The following is a 17,983-nucleotide window of genomic DNA, read 5'->3' as shown; positions in this document are numbered from 1 at the left end:
AGTAGTCTCAGGTAAGAATTTGCATATGTTTTCGCAAATCCAAAATTATTTGGCACTGTGCACTGAATGTGTAAGGAGGAAAAAAGTGTGTTCTCTGACTAACATAAAGGTAGGGGACTAGGCTTCAAACTCTTTCTTGGAAAACTGGTTCCAATATCCTTCGGTCCATTATGGGATATTTGCCACTTCATATGTAAAAGTGTGTATTCAATGATCCCTTCTCTGGCACACTCCCAAAAACTCTATCCAGAGCCCTATTCATGGTTAGCGTAGTGTAAAATGGGTCAATTTAACAGACTTTAATTGGATCAGTTTTCAAACATGAGTTACAAATATGGGTGTCTTCTTTTTTCACTTAACTCTAATTGCTACTTGCTGTATACTACATGCCTGCATCAACTTGAATGCTGAAGTACAAAGATGTTGCTGTAAACTGAGCACCTCGTTCTGAAAGGGAGCCCTACGCTGGTTTCTCAGTAGAAAGCATAGAAAAGCATTCAACAGTGAGTTGCTTAGTCCATAGAAAGATTAATTTCTGCTTACACCGATCCTTAGAAAACAGAAGTCTCCTCTATTTCCCAGCTACTTTTCAAGCCTACAAAGTCCTTGGTGGTGGGAAGGGGAAATGGCTGGAAGACTGCTGATTATCTGCTTTAGGATGACTCATTCAATATGAGCAATTATGAATCATGAACAAACTATCTACAGGCAGCACACATAAGACTTAATATCTTCCATGCTACTAGATGCTTCTAATGTTTAGCATTAGTGTTGCTTTCTTCTTAAAAGCAGAAAGGCTCCCAATATGGTATTGAAGAATTACTGATGTAAAAGTCACACAAAAATATTTGTGACACTAATTCTCAACCAGTTTCCATCATGTGGGGGTTTAGCCAACCTTTTCAGATTCTTATGTAACTTCAAAAGTCTTTAAAATGACAAAAATGTAAAAGTTTATCCCTGGGCAACATACTGTTACTCCTTGTGCACATGGGTCATTACAGGATCAAACTTTGTGATGCACTGCTCAGCTGCTTCAGCTGCTGTAGCTGGTAGCAGGGTGAAGGGACCGCAGCAGAGTGGGAGAGTAGCCCAGCAGGATTTACAGATGCTGTAATAAGAGGTTTTAAAACCTTCAGGTTCATACTGACTCCAGCATGGAGCATCCAGTAATGGGTAACAGTCAGAACAGTATAGACATATACTTGATTTCTATTGCTATTCCAATCTCTCTTTGTCCCAGCATGATGTACTTTGACATCCAAGCAATCCACTTAATTTCTCATCCTAGCCTTCATGGATTTGTTCAGCCAGACCTATTTTTCCTGACGTTGCTTTCTGGCACTAATCCCATAGTTGCCTAGCCCTTCTGGTACTACCTGTCTCATTCTAGGCTCTTTTGCCTCACCTGTCTCCTCCCTTTTCAGTTTCTTCATTCAGATTTTTGTCCTGCTTTGTTCTTCTGCCTCTTCCTTCACATCTTTCTTTACTCTGGTTCCCCATCTCCCTCCTTCAGGTTTCATTTTCAACCTTCACTTGACAATCAGCTTAGCTCACTGTCCCAGTTACTTGTCCAGTCAGTCTTATCTCAACAGGCTGTATATTCTGGCTGTATATATAGGATGAGCGGCCGATATTCTTGGCCATTAACAAACCTGCCTGAGCTGTTCTATTGCTTTCCTATTCTCTTTTACTTCCTATTTTCAGTTTACTTACTGAAGCAATCCTTTCTTGGTTGGCTCTTCCTTGAGGTCATTCTCCCATAGTCAGCTGATTCCCAGGCCTCCTCTATTTTTCTTACCAACTTCTTGTCCCTAGCTCAACCAATCTTCCTATTTATTAATTCCTATTTCCATGTACCCACCCAGTCTCAGTATCACCAGATTGCTTGCTCCGTATTTTCTTCCCTCTTTACCTCCATACGCCACCTGGTATTCTGCCTGCGTCTGAATCCTGTAACTTCTTGTGCGCATTTAGAGTGCCAACAGGAGGACAGTCTCGAAGAAGGTTGCTCGTCTTACAGAGTTGCTTTTCCCTGAGGGTCCCTCTCCTGCTGCGTGCCCAGCTCAATTCCCGCAATTCTCAGCCCATTCCCTGAATGCACGTGAGTTACCTCGAATGAAGAGGGCAGCCAGGAGCAGGCTCCATGAATTTCTTGAGTGACCTCTTCTCTCAGACAATCCCGGAGCACATAGGATTCACCTTTGGTGGATGTGCTCGCGATGCATATGCGGTAAAGCTGGTATTTGTACTCTGAACACAGCGCTCGCAGTAAGTGTGTCAGGCACGCTCAATTGCTTGTATGGGAGCGGCGGTGCTGTGCAGCTCCCGGATCCTGAAAGGAGCTAGCAACAAAAAGGTTGCCATAGCGCTTCTGAAATACTCTGCATTGTTTTAGCTGAGTAACTTCTTTATCGTAGGGAAACTTCAATTCTGTTAAGAAATAGAAGCTGAGGTTTCCTTTTACGTACCTAACCGTTTATTTAAATTAGTGAAATGATTCATTTTAAATGCCCTCATCTGTGGTTACATAGTAAACACTTTTATTAGTAGAAGTGTGTACAGGATGTGAGAAGCAAGAGGGAACACAGAGAAGACCATTAGGAAAAATAACTTGCTATGACATGTCAGAGAAGGTATGCTCTACTTTTGAAGAAGATTAATTTCCCTTCATAAATTGGTAAGGCTTCCTATACTCTGTGTTCTGAAGATGTACTCTCTGAACGTCTTACATTGCCAGTGGTCTTTTATGCAAGCCTCCCTAGATTAATCCTAAATGCCGCTCGCATATAGCCAAGTACTACATGACAACTAAACATTTTGTTTCAGATAGTGCCCTTTTAATGAGTTGCAGGTGCCACAAACTTCGTGTTCCCTATAGTGCTTTATTGCTTACTAGATGCAGTAAAACAGTTGGCACACTGTAAATTATCAAGTGATAATTATATTCATGGCCTCAATACAAGAAGAAAATCCTCTGTTAACAACATATTTCTTCCAAAATGTGGTAATGAGATGTGTTGCACCTCCTAAGAAGAGCTTGCAGGGTGACTCTCTATTTAGAATACCGCAATCACAGTTCTATTTTCAGCCAGCATCTCTATGGTCAGAACGGAGAGTGACTCTGTACTCGCAAATGTGTATTTCTCATTCACTTACTCTTTAATTTTTACTCATCCACTATAAGAAAGTAGTTCTGTGGTTAAAATTGGAGAGATGTGATATTTATTTACCAGGAAGTTATCGATGTGAATTTTTCCTATGATCTGATTTTAAAAGGTTGAGCTGTGATTACAATAACCTGATGGCGTAGCCAAGCTATTCTAGTATTTTTCCACTGTTCCAAATGTCTCCTGCATGTGAACACTCCATGACAGCCACATCTCAAATGGTAATAGTGTCTCTGAATAGCATAGCATGCTTCCTATCTCTAATAAGCTCCTTTAATATACCAGTCATATAATGATGCTCATCAGTACAAATTACCACTGCAAGGTCAATGAATGTTAATATGTTTCCTGCAACAGAACCTTGAAGAATAATATAACCCCCTCCTCCTCTCTAACTAGGATAATTCCAGGCTGAGTACTGTCCTACAGCAAAATAAATTAAGGAATACTGGAGTGCGTGGTTATGCTGACCGTGATTTCGTAAAAAAACCAATCTCATGTTACAATTCTTCTCAAGTGCTATAATAATTACTTTTTAATGGTTTGTATTAATCTGTCAAAATTCTGTGATAACTGTAAACAACTAGAATATTTAGGGAGCAATATTCACACAAGATTTAATTTATATCATTTCAGTTTTAATGTTTGGAATCTTCCTCCAGGCTGCAAAGCTCTACACAAGCAAACAGGCACATGGGGTATATGTAATAGTTACACGCCATGAGAGAGCTGCCATAAATTCTTAATAGATCATTAAAAAATTTGGGTTTTAAATATTTTTCATGTTTTTTGTGAAACAACAATGTTTATTTTATCACTTTTTTTAAAAAAATCTGATTTCTCATTATTTCTTAGGTATTTTTTGTTGCTTTTTGGAAAAATATAGATGTTCACTGAAACTAAAGGTTAGTCATTCCATATACAGACACTAATTCAAGAAAAAATTAAAGCTGTATTTTGGTGCATCCCTATTTAGGACAATATGTGAAAAACTAAGAATAAGTTCTGAACAGGAGCCTCAAGCAGATTAATTTTAGTGTATGAAGCTTTAATTCAGTATTGTCACCAAAAGTTGTTTAGCAAAGAAAAAAGGTTTTCTGAATATTCTGTTGTTTTCTTTCACAGCTAACTTAGCCACCTGTCATATTTGTAGCAGATAATTAATTTCAGAGCATACAATTAGTCTAGCTAAGAATAGTCTTTGCAGCATACTACCTTCTTATTATTTCTTTATCATGCTTCCCAGCCCATTGACTCATTACTTCTCAGCTACTACATTTACATTTTACTCTTGGGTGAATCCACAAAATAATAAAATGATAAGATAACAGACTGACACTGCTCATTATGTATTGTAATAACCATAATGAAAGGGATAATCATATCATGCTTATATTTCATGCATACTTCATTGCCTTAAACTCTGGCCTGTACTCATTGATGATTTTGGTTTTTTCTTGGTGTTTGCTAGAAGAATTTAATATTAAACAAACAAACAAAAAAAGTAGTAATGCACAATTTATTGGAAAATGTAAGGGTAAACCCAGGATAAATAGCTATTTGAAAAACACTTCTAAAAAGAATGTCTTTAATTAAAAAGATATTTCATCATTAAGATGATAGACAAATTAATAAAAAGCCGTTTTACTTTATAGCATATATTACAGTTAAAAAGGGACTCTCAAGAGGACAAAAATGCATAAACCATAGTGTACTGCTTTTTGCCCAATACATAATTCATACATGCAAATGCTCTGCAGATATTTCACTATAAATATAATTAATTGCTGCAGATTCACAGATGAGGCTGTGTGACTGTGCATGCACACATTGCCAGGCACACTCATTTATGTTGATGTCAGGCTAGAGACTCCTGTGACAAGCATAATAGGTAAAGAGGAGGGGAAAAAATCAGCGTTTAGAGACACACAGTCATGCAATATCTATGTAGACAATCCCTTACAGAAATGACAGCATCCACCAAGAAACTGATGAAAGTGGCCTGAGGTAAATAAAGAAAGGTCTCTCACACTAATAAATACATGTACCATGCAATGTTGCATAATGTTAGCATACTGCAATTTAGTTGAATTTATTCCATTGTCACTCAGCAATTATCTCTTTATGCTGTTGCCGATTATAGCTATCGGGAAAACAATGAAAAGGGGGGGAAAAAAGTTTTAATGATTATATTTGTTACTAGCTTTGCAAGGTAGAAGCTCTGTTGCTTTTGTTATTGAAGCTTTTGTCATAAAAGCTACAGAAAAGTTGAGAGTCTTGCAAAATAGGGAATTCACGTTCATAAACATAAACATGGGAGTCATTTGGAAAATTCCAAGTAGGGAGGAGCTATTCAGCTTTGGAGGAGGGAAGCAGACACATGAGATGATCTAATAGGCCTCTCTCCTTTCCATTCTATATGATTTCATCACTGATAAAACAAAGCAGCTGTTGGCACCAAGTAAAATAAATTATGTAGTAAATAGATTTTGCTGGTATTTCATAATCTCAGTATCAACATTGTAAATATTTAATCATATTTTTTCAAAAAAGTCAGTAAGCCCATGCATCAAGAAAGGGATTCTTAATTTCTATCTGGATTTTCAAATTCCTATCTAACACTTTGTAAAAACATGAAAACAAAATTAGGAGATTACATTTGGTGACTTATTTTCTATGGCATAGGCAGTTGCAAAGGACATGCTCTGAAATTTCATTACGATTCTATCATCAATTTACATATCTGATCAAACTCCGAACAAGATATTATTTTGAGTTTATACACTGGAAAATCAAAATAAACACCTTGATTTTTAAAAGCCTGATCACCAAAGGCTTCCAATGCCTTCAGTAGGAAATCAGTTAATCCCTTTTGAATACTAATGCATTTTCATAAATAGAGATCATATGTTACTATCCGGTTTCTAACAAAACTCCAAATTTATGGTGGTGTCTAAAAATTGATGCCCTAATAGATTCCTAGGGCAGAATTTTTGGAATTTTTATGATTGCTGTGCTCTTTCCTGTCCATTCCTGTGACATAAAGTTTACAAGAGTTGTCAGATTTATTACTTCACTAGATTTCTACAGTGTTTGGCTAATTCCTTCAGCCTTCCTTCCTAGACCTTTTCTAATTAATTTGATGGCTATATTTAATTTCTTAGAATTATCTTGTTTATTATACTTGCAGATAGGTTTGGTAGATCAGCATAGACTTCAGTTCCTTCTGTTTTGGTATTACCCAGTAAATATCTGTTCAGAACACACTTGAATTTTCATGGTTTATATTTGGTTCAACTTGATTTAAATTTTCAAGTCTTAGAGATGGCACTTAGGGTTCTGAATCTAGGGGTTCCCACGCATAAAAAAAATCTGTCACTTCTGAAAATCCAGTTGATTTTCACATCAAATTAAGTCAAGAGGGAACCAGGAAAGGTGAATTTATGATGTTTACCCACTAGTTTGGAGGGGTCTCCATGCCTAATGTGCTGTACAGAAGAATGCATAAATATTTGTAGATGAATGGGAATTCTGATATGTTAGAAAAGCCAAACAGCAACTGAAGAAGAAAATGAAGAAAGAGTTACTTTACTAAAGGCTTTCTTCAAATACTTATGAATATCAGTCAACTCTCTTTTTGTTATGTGATTTAAAGGCATAACTCATAACTGTTATTCACTTGGGTTATCTTGTTTGGATAGGAAGGGAGAAAGCTTCTCGTTTGTTTGTTTGCTTTTTGTCTTTTCTTCTTCCTGTTTTTACTTGGCCATTTTTTAATATTCCAAGATTATGACAGTGTCAGTGACCCAACAGAGAGAAGAAACACAAATATAAATTAGGTGAAGTAGCTCAGTATAAATAAGAAAAAGTAAATGGCCAAAATAAAAAGTTCACAGGTTGAAGTTTCCATTCAAATTTGAGTACTTGCTACTGGCAGAAAATAGCAATTGACCTGAGTTCAGAAATGATGGAACAGGACAAAAACCAAAACAACCTAAGTTAGTCACAAATTGTCTTCAGTAAAGAATCTGTTTTCTTTCTTCCTACCGAGTTTGAATAATAACAATTTCCTTGGGTGACTTTTCTGAGTATAGAAGTTAATCACTGGAAATGCCTCAATTTTTATTCCTTTCTATACAGTATTTATACTATTTGTGTTGATTTGGTTGATTGTTTCTCTGGTTTATGAGGTTATTGATGTTGTCTGCATCTTTAGCAGCTTAAGTGCAATTTCCCAAAAGTAACCAGGACACAGATTCAGTAAATCTGCTCTGCTTAAACTGCCATTTCTGACAGAGTAACTATTAGAAGAAAATCCCTATTTTTGCCAATGGTTACTTAAAAACAAAAAAGATTTTCAATTATTTTTCTGCAGTCTATGCATCATAAATTGTACAAAAAGCAGCCAAAACAAATCTCAATTTTTGCTGACAAATCAATGTAAATTTTTGTTAGGTTCTCTTTTTCAGCCTGATTCCCTGAAAGCAAGGGGGGCAAAAATCTTCAAAGTTTCCAGTGAAATCAAAATCTACCCATTATTCTTCAACACTCAAAAGCTTATTGCAAGTGAAGATGTGTGGGAACATTTTTTGTCCAGCAACATCTCTGTTCTTGCTATAAAAAGTTGCTTACTATCATCTTTCCTTACAAATTGACACCCTGCAGGCTTTTCTTGTATATCCTCTGAAAAGCTGTAATACTTGCTTTTCTGCCTCTTCCAATCTTGCAGAATTTGTAGACTAGTATCCTACTCATTATCTCAAAAGGTTTCTTAAGAACTGCTTAATTATTCCCATCTTGTCATCTGTTTTTTCCAGCTCTTTAATTCTCTCCAAAAAATCCATCCTACATGTAAGTTAGAAGGATCTTTCTCTCATGAAAATGCTAGTGTTAGAAAATAATCATAACTCCATCCTGCCTTCGATTACAGTTTATTTGTCTTTGGTCACTGCAGATCTCATTAGGATTCCAAGAGATCACTCATCCTTAATAAACACCATAACTAAGATACCGCAGCTAGGAATCTTAGCAGAGTTGAGGAGTAAATGGGCAGAAAGATAGATCTGTGTCTCTTTAAAAATAGATCTTTTTCTAATTTGGAGTTCATCAATTTGCTCTGGTAAAGAGTTACTGTAGAGCAACCAATGGAGACACGGAGAGATTTTCCTCAGAAGACACGAATGCTTGAGGAATCCACAGCATACACAAGAACAAACAGCAGATTTAGCAAAGATTCACTGATCTAAATCCTAAATCCTATCCAGAGAGATGCTAAAATGAACTTGCTCAGAAAGTACACATTTTTTCCAGTTTGACTTCATCAGTTTAGCTTATTGCTGCGTTATGCTGAAGCTGAGCTATTCAGCTGAATTAAAATATGGGTGGTAACTAGCAACAGCGGTTCATTGCTGTAAGACTGCTCGATAAAAGAGCTGTCTTTGAATATATAAAAAATACTTCATAGTATCACTATTCACATGTGAGAATTTATCATGGTCTATATAACAGAGGTTCAGTAAAGTTACACTACTATTGTTTATAATATGCCTGAGTTATCACGGACCCATCACAAACTCAAAGGACAATTGAGAGGATCGGCACTGATCCCATCATTCTTGGCGTTTGGTACCAATGCCAGTGAGCAACAGTACCTCTGAAGAGCCTTTACAGCCTTTCTAATACTTTGGGTGTCATCAGGAAATACAGTTCTGCAGTTGCACCATGTGGGCATCCCGTAATAATTCTTGTAGCTGATGCTGAAATTGTTGAAGATTACTCGACATTAGGCAGAAATGCAGAAATCTCACTGGTCAAATTCCAACAGGTTTTGTGAAAATCAGATGAATAGAAAGAGGAGAAGGAAAGAGACACCAAGCAGTGCCCCCAGGAAGGGAGAGGCTGCATGATGAGCTCGGCAGTGATCAGTCCTGTTTAGCCTGTCACTAGTCAGCATGCCAATGCTGGCTGGCCAGCGAGCACTTTCTCGACTAGAAACCAGTGACTGGATAAGCTGCCTCTGGCCGAAGCAGTAGTTGGAGGTGGAGGAGTGCTGTTGAGATAATGCCAGGTGGCAATGTGAGTGGCTGGGAACACAGTAGGAACTGGCTTTATCACAGGACTTGTGCAGTCATAAGGGATACAGAGCTGGGTAGCTGGCGAGAAGAGGTTTCCAGGGCACAAACACACAGGAAATTAAGCTCTAGTAGTTGTGCTGTTCATGGAATACTTTGAATTTGATTTGGACTTTGTTCCAATGTATGCAATATAAATTTGCTTTGAAAAATATCCCTGTTTTTTCCTATTTCTTGCTCTCTCATCACGCCCAAATTCTTCCACTTTGCAGAAAGACATAGATTTTATTCTTCTTTTATATCTATGTAGAGATCTCTCTAGAAGTTGATCTGGACTTCATCGCTTCAATTCTTCCTACATTAATTAGTTTATATTTGTATCTCTCCCATGTATGAAAGCATTATGTGTACCTACTTTTGTAATGTGGTGTATAGCTCACTGTGCTCCAGGGCCTTCAGGAAACGCTTCACAAGGGAAATCTTCACTGCACGGTTTCTGAGGGCCATAAACTGTTAGCAGAAGGAAGTGAATCAAGGACAGCTAAAACAGGAGAACATGTATTTTGCAGCTTAGGCAGAGAGGCAGAGGAGCTGTAATAGATTCACACCCTCTGTGTCATTCATTGTCATTTATCTTACATGTTCTGATGCAGACATACTAGCTTTGAGTTACTCTGGATTTTGCCTTCAATCAAAGCCAAGTACTTTTCAGCACTGAATGCTCACACGCTGTTGAAAGGGCCCTCCGCATCTCTGAAGAGAGGTCCACACCATGTAACTATAAGGTTTTTCATCACTGAGGTGCTGTTGCAAGCTAAAAAGAAAGTAAAGTACCTTAGGTTTTAACAGAAATCGCTCTCCATCCTTGGGAGCATAGATGCATTGCCCCTGTTCAGAAAGATTCCCCTTGTGGTGGATGAATCACTGTAATTACTACTTATACATTAGCACTGAATTATGCTCAGAATTTCTAGTGGGCTGGTCAGGATAACGCTATGGAGAATGACTGCCACTTCATCCTCTTCCCTCCTCACCTGCTCCTATGAAGATGCCAGGGAATGTTTTTTTGTTGAAAGCAAGCACACCACAGAGTCAGCATTTTTCCTCTCCATCCATGGACTTCCCTCATGATCAGATGGAGACATTCATTTTTATCCCCAACAAAATGTGATGAAAGCATTCACATTAATTTTAAAAGGATGTTGGATGGAATATATGTAGATTGGTTTTGTCTATTGCTCCTTACTTTCACATTCCGTTTATCCCATCTGTTCTACATCTGTGTTAGTTTAGATTGTAAGACTTTTGGAGGCAGAAATAAAACATCTTATACAAAGCATTATCAGTGTATAGCCAATAATAATGATGACATAGCTGGGAGATCAATTAGTTCCTTACTATTATCATTCCCTCCATATTTTTCTTAGTGTGTGCCTTGTCATGTACATCATTCTGGTTTTTTTCCCTAAGGCCATACATTTATTGCATGTTTTCTGCTAACATATTTACAAGGCAAGTATTTCTTTGCTGTTTCACAGTTTAATACACACCACTATTGAAATCAAGGGGAAACAGGAAACACTACTAATTGAGGATTGACTTGTTTTAGCTTCAATTTTTAAAAAGCACCATAAGTTTATGCTTGCTTTATATTCAGAGACTTCCAACACTTTGTCTCTTGTGTGTTTGCATTTGTAATTCCCTGGGACTTCTTGGGTTTTGCTGGCACTGGAACTGGCAGCACCAAAACACCACACTAAGGGTTTTAAGCAATACTTCCTGCCTTACCAAAGCCAGGAAGTGCCAACACCCGTACAAAAAATTTCACAAGCTTCATAGTCCAAAGCTGTTCAACAAAGCTGCTGAGCTTTCTGGATGCTAATCTTGACTTTTTTTTTTTTTTTTTTTTTGACGTTTGCCTACCATTAGCACTGTGCCTAAAACGATGCCAGTTTGCCCTCTTGGAATCGTTGGCTGGCCTTGAAGACTAAACCCCTGTGCTTACTTACTCTTTCAATAGGACAATCATAGCTCACCAGCTTCTTTGCACCGTTTGTCCAATGTATCTCAATTCATTTTGTGGAATAACCATCTCAGGAAGCCACACTTAGTTTAGGCTGAGCTTGTTAATTCTGTATGGTGTGACTGATGGCAAGCCAGTTTGGACGAGGCACTGTTGAGAATCCTCCACGAATGTAAAAGAGAACTGTCTAGCGTGATGGTTTGGAAAGAAAAACACTTCTGTGCATCTCTTTTTCCCCTAGATTGTACAAATAATGTGCGACAAAGTATCTTCAGTTGCTGTGAGTGTATAGCTACTGAGAAAGGGACAGACATCCCAAGTAACCTTTTTTAAGGAAGAAATGGGTTGGGACAATTTGGAAGTCCATGGCAAATTATTCCTGCGAACGCTAGTGCTGAGTATCAGCATTTATCAATAAGACTTACAAGACACTTATTCTGACAGGGGTCTGATGGAGTTATGATATGCAAAATGCAGGATGGTCTAGTATTTTAGAGCAGTGCTTTTTTCCTTTGCACGTAAGACTCGATAGTGAGATCATTACCTAACCTATCTGAGACCGCATATTGCAACTTGTTTTTGTAACCCGATAAATTAGTTTCATCTCTCCACCTGAGAGAGAGTCAGGTCCAGTTTAGGTGTCTGTGTGTTTGTGAACATGTTTAAGTGAAAAGGGAAAGAAAAGATTCATAGGTGACAAACCTGCACGGGAAAACAGTTCTTTCTCAGTGAACCTCTGCCTCCATCCCCACCTTTTCATCTATAACTATCAGAAACCAAACTCCAGAACCTAGAGCAAAAGAGGCCGATGGTGTTCTTCCTGGAGGAGGAAGTCATTACAGCAATGCAGGAGAATATAATAGCAACGTGACACAGAAGAAAGAAAATAACTTTTTTCCATCCTGTGTGGGCTAGGTGCATAAATTAGAAGCCTGCAGCTTGCTGGGAACCTGTGCTCTTTCTTCACAGTAGTCAGTCTATTCCCAGAGGGTCAGTGTCCCAAGTCTATTACATCAGCTTCCTCTTTAAGTAAGCTCTTTACAACTTGTCTGCTAAGGGAGTTTTTCTATCCGGAAGTGGTACCTTATTCACTTTTTTAACAAATTGCAAGCATCTCTATTATTAAGATGTAAAGAACCTTAGCATAGGTGACCCCATATCTCTGATCCCTTGACAATTTAAATTAACCTAATGGGAATGGAGTTGAGGGAAAAGATCAGAGATGGGGAGATAAACAGTGGCAGGGATAGCAGCACATAAACAGTTGTGGAAGTAAAAATAATTGGGTGACTATCACACCCATGAAAAGGACTATTCATAAGAATTGGATCATCAGACACAAGCCAAGGCCAAATGACCTACCGGTGTCAAAACATGTGTAATGCTTACTTTTTAGCAATGAAATAAACGTTCCTTATGAGAAGATATGATCCTTTCTAAGCAATGTTCTCAGCTTCTTGAATGTACAAAGTGAAGGAAAAATTGAGACATAAAAATTGACTTCTGGGTTTGAATCATGCCACAGTTGAATGGTAGACTGAAGAAAGGTCATGATCAAGGTCTTGTCTGTGAACAGCTATATGAGCAACTGTGACTGAAGCCACATCTTATCTTTTCCTTTGATAAACTGAAGAGGCCAAGCTCCAACATGAAGTCAAATAACAGCATTCTTCATGTAAACATGTAATCCCTTGTAATTTTAACTCCACTCTGATTTGAAAAAAGGCACCTCTCTGTCAGGAGGAATTTCAAATCCATGATCTTAGACCAGATCCCCTTATCTGAGTTGAAGATGTCCATGTCTATTTATGGCTACAAGAATACCCATATACACACATAAATGTGCTCACATGCTCCCAGCTGAATTGGTGCATATATACATTTTGCAAAAGGACTCTATATTAAGCACGTGCTCTTTTAGGAATATCTTCACCTCTAGTATCCTACTGAGAAATTAGTTTAAATTTGTATCTTACTATAACCTGCTAAGAATGTACTCTAACTGGAAAGAAAGAAAAAATGGTATTTAGAAATCAAAAAAGAAATCAAAAGAATAAAGGAGCCTATCCACTGATTTTGGATTCAATATTTAAAAAGAGAATTTTTTCCTAAGTTTTTTCATTTTTTGGCGGAAGCTCTGACTGGTAACAAGAATCTATGCATTGTACTAAAATCTTACATCCCTGTTTAGAAGCTTGTATAAATATATGTGATGAATTTGCATTAGTCCTGTTAAATACTCATGCAAATATATTATTAACAATGATTAATTTCAGTTATTTTAATTATTCACTTTTTCAGTTCTTTCAGATTAGTTTTTCTTCCTTTGTGGGTGTTCTGGATACCTAATCGGATTCTGAAATGGGGAATACGTTCAGAGCTTGTCAGAAAATACACAAGCAACAGTCAAAAGAACTTCTAAAATGTATTACATTCAGTAACTGTGATTAAAACAAATAATATGAAAGAAAAATAGAAGGGCTGAATAGGGATCAAATATGTCAGTTACTTTTCAACATGGCATGCTGGGTTTTTCTTTTTAAATACAGACAAGAAAAAAGGAACAAATTTTATGTTATTGAGCATGCAGAGATGATATTGTAATAAGCTTTAATTTATTATTGATATAACCATCATCATGGTGGCATGCGGAAAGGCGAAAATCTGGAAGGACTTGTAGAAAACATTAAATAATGGAGTTGATAATGAGATAGGCAATGTGCAGTACCGTGAGATCTACAAGGTGCTATGTACCTCCAGTGGGAGATGATCCCCCTCAGCGTGAATCCATTGGGAATGAGGAGCATGCAGTGCTTCGCAGCATCAAACGTTTCAGACGTCAAAATTGTTGAAATGGTGTTTCTCTGGGTATAGCAATGATGGCATCACTCGGGAGAGGGCATTTGCCGTTAATAAGTTGCCTGTATTTCTTAAATCAAAACGACATACCTTTTGACATGGGCGCGTGTTGCGTTGCTACATCCCTCTGGAATTGGAGCGACTTCTTTTTGTGGCACATCCGTTGGGAAGAGGCAGCCGAGGCGAGCATCACCAGGTGGCACTGTTGTTACCCGTGGCAGTGTCACCCGTGGCACTGTTACCACCACACTCTGCCGGTCCCGTGGCGGGACTGCCTGCCCTCCCCAGCAGCGCTGCAGAGACGTGGCTACTGGTCTACCCAAAGGGGCTTTTGCCTACTCACCCTGGCCTGTGACAAAGGAAGGGGAGTCCTCCCAGCTCCACCTAGGATGACCCGCCTTTAACCTTGCTGAATTCTTTCTGCATTTTATTCTGCAAATACTGGGAGCTGGGAAGGTCCGTGGCACTGCGAATCATACGTAGGTTTTCTGCACGGCAGGTACGGAACTGGCCGAGCAGCTACAGCAGTTAGTCTCCACTTTCACACCCGCGTAGAGGCAATTCCCGAAGGCGACTGTTCTTGAGGAATCAGGGACTGGAGCTTGTCTGAGCTTCCTGAACAAAAGAGCTTGACCGCATGCGGCTTTGTTAAAGACACTGCTATGTCTGCCTGGCAAAACTGACCCATGTGCAGAATTGTATGCCGGTATTTCAAAAATTCTGTATTACAGTTGTTGTCACACATGTTCATGTTCTTTAGGTTACGTAGGAAGTCCAAGGTTGAAAATAAACTAGAAATTATAAAAACCTAAAACTTTAAAAACTTTGTGAATTCCTAGCATAATTAATCAACCACAGTATAAAAATATGAAAAGCCAAAACTATAAATCCTAACTATGATTGCAAGGTTTAGAAAACACTTTCTAGTCTCTAAGTCCTCTGAGAAAAAATGATTAACATTCTTCATTGCTAGAGATGTGTTGATTACAGCTCAGACTTTGGCGTGTTTATTTACAGTTTTTTAGGTCCCCTAGGAACATATCGTCAGAGATTTGATGTCTTTGTGCCTCCCCTAGTGAAAATGGAAGCAGAAGTGCTTTATAAACATCAAATTATACAAAAATGAATTAAAATTCATAAAATGATGCAATAAATACTGCTAGCACCTGATAGAAATATTATCCCACGATCAGTGAGTACTTTCTTAAGTTTCTCAGTGGATTAAAGCTCCAGAGACCCGAACTGGAAATGCAATATTTGTATTTGGGTAACTTTCCAGCAAAATAAATACACAGTGATTTATAAAGCGTTGTTGTGAAACACAAGCTCTGGAAAGAATTTTAAATGCTAAGAACATTTTGGTGTGTATCTGAAACGCTTTTTTGATATCACAACGTTTCTGACACATGAAATCCTAAGGAAGGGAAGAACTAAAATGAGACTCTGATAGCTCTGGAAACAAGAAAGATACTAAATGGTTAAAAATACATGTGAGAATTCAAAGCTTTTATTGGTGTATTCTCTTATTTATTTTAGGAACAACAAAAACCATTAAGCTGGTCCAAAACTGTAGAGCTAGCCTTGGAATCAGAAAATCCAAAATTATTTATTTTTATTTTTTGTTATATTTTTATTTATGTTACTTGTGACAAAATTTATATCCTATCTAGTCTAGTAAAAGTCATGTAGACCCTCCACATCTCAGTTTCAGGTCTGCGAATAGGCTCAAAAAAAAGGGTTCAGAAAAGTGTTATGAAAATGAATCGAAAAAATATCATGACATCACAGTACAGTAAAAGGACAGGATATAAACATCCTAAACATTTCTAATTAAATAAAAAAGGGTTTGTCTTCTCAGTCCCACTAGCATGTAAATTGGCTGTCTTGAAACAGCACAAAATGGACCCAGCAGAATCTCAATTTATCAGATTGACACTTTCCCACGATCAGTTTTCAGAAATAAGAAAAACCTTTTTAATCCCCGAAGAAATACACTGTAACTGGGACATCTAGCTGGGCCTTGCTCTTAGTTCCACAGATTCACATCAGCATTAGCATTACTGTCTGTGCTGAACAGAGAAAAATAAATGAAGTTGCTCAGCTGTGCTTTGTCAGTGTTGCATGACTTGAGAACTATTTTAGCAGGGAATGCTGGGGCTTCCCCAGGAAGGTCATCAGCTAGAATGAATCACCCCAGCTCGACTGAGGATCTGGCATTTCATCTAGAAGACAGAAATGGATGCAAAGCCAAGGAGGAAGCTTCCATTTTTACAGGAGATCAAGGGTGATGACACTTTAATGGTTTTTTGAATTATGCAGTAGAGACACAACACGTATTAGCTCTGACAATGTATTGCACTGTAAGTGTTAATTTGCATGTACATCTGAGTCTGAGTGTTCAGCATTTACAAATAGCTTGTGATAAAGCTAAACATGATAAATTGTGAATGAAGCTCAAATACACGAACTAATTCAAAATGGCAACGTATTGTGGTCCTTTTGTGAAAAAGACTTTTTCTCTGTGTAAAGAAAAGCAAATAAAAATTAGCTCTGATTGATAGGTATCTATTGAGATATATAGTTTAAGGGTTTGGCTCCTATGGCAAAGGATTTTTAAAAATTTATTAAAATCCCTTTTTTTCTGGTTCCATTAAATTACAAATTTAAGACATCAAAACCGTAGAACTTAATATTGTATACTTGGTAACAGGTAAAAGAGCTCATGCTCTTTGACTTATTCATATGCTTTCTTAAGGAAATAAGGCTCATGCAACTGTTTTGCCTACTCATGTTCTCCCTCTTCATCCCTTACGCCATTATAACTTTTGAAGCCTTCGGGCAATTTCAATGAAGGGTGATGGTGGAGCAGAGGTGTCACAGACAGGATGGCCCTAAAAGTTGCATGAAAATCAGTAGCTGAGAAAAGGTGAGAAAGCTGGTGTTCTGTTTGAGAGCCAGGTGGGGTTCAGCCTGGGCCATTTGGCCAGGCAGCACTTGAATTAAACCTGCTGCGACTGCGCAGAAGGTGTGGGACAGCTGTAGGTATTGCTGTGCGTGATGGAAGGAGTAGGAGGAGTTTGAGACATTGGAAAGACTCAGTAGATATTTCATAATCTGCAGAACCTGTCTAAAATACAACTGGGTTTGGATTGGAAAGTTGACATTTCATAGTTGGGAATAGTTTTATTCAAAAAATAGGAAATTGTAGGGGCATTTTAGAATAGAAGCCTGAAGGATATGCCCTTAACTTTTTATTCAGAACTTGCTTAAGATATGCCTAAAGAGAGTGCAATGTGTCCCTAAAGTCTGTAGAAATAAGACATCTGTTGTCAACGTTAATTAAACTTTTAATTTTTGTTTGCATGGCAGAAAAAAAATGTTTGTTCTGAATTATCCGCAAATATTTAAAATCAATGGTTTGAATTTGATCAGGACCAACCACAGCTGGTTGGTCAAGCTGGCAACAAGACACCCGCAAGAATTCTTATTACGCTGCAGCCAAAGCGGGCTGGGCTTGGTGTTTTCCTCATCTGTTTGTAGAGAATGGGAAGGAATGGCAAATACTGCCCTGAAACTGAGACGAGAAAATTGAAAGGGAACGTCCTAATGAAGGAATTGTAGCTGGTCAATATTTTATAGAGGTACAATTATTCTCTTCCTTGTTCATCTGCTTGCACAGTGAAGACTGTATTGCTAGAGAGACTCCAGGGCGGTTAGGAACTGCATGGGATGGAAGTTTCTGATAAATAATGTATGAATACAAGTTGGATTGTTAACTACCTCTACCTAGGATGAACATACTTCTACAAGAGGGCTAATTTTTGCCATCAGTGAGAAGATGATTTAAATAAAATGTACAT

The sequence above is a fragment of the Grus americana genome, chromosome 6 (genome assembly GCF_028858705.1).
Source record: "Grus americana isolate bGruAme1 chromosome 6, bGruAme1.mat, whole genome shotgun sequence".
Classification (NCBI taxonomy): Eukaryota; Metazoa; Chordata; class Aves; order Gruiformes; family Gruidae; genus Grus; species Grus americana.
The sequence above is the reverse complement of the archived record's forward strand: the minus strand, read 5'-3'. Positions refer to the sequence as shown.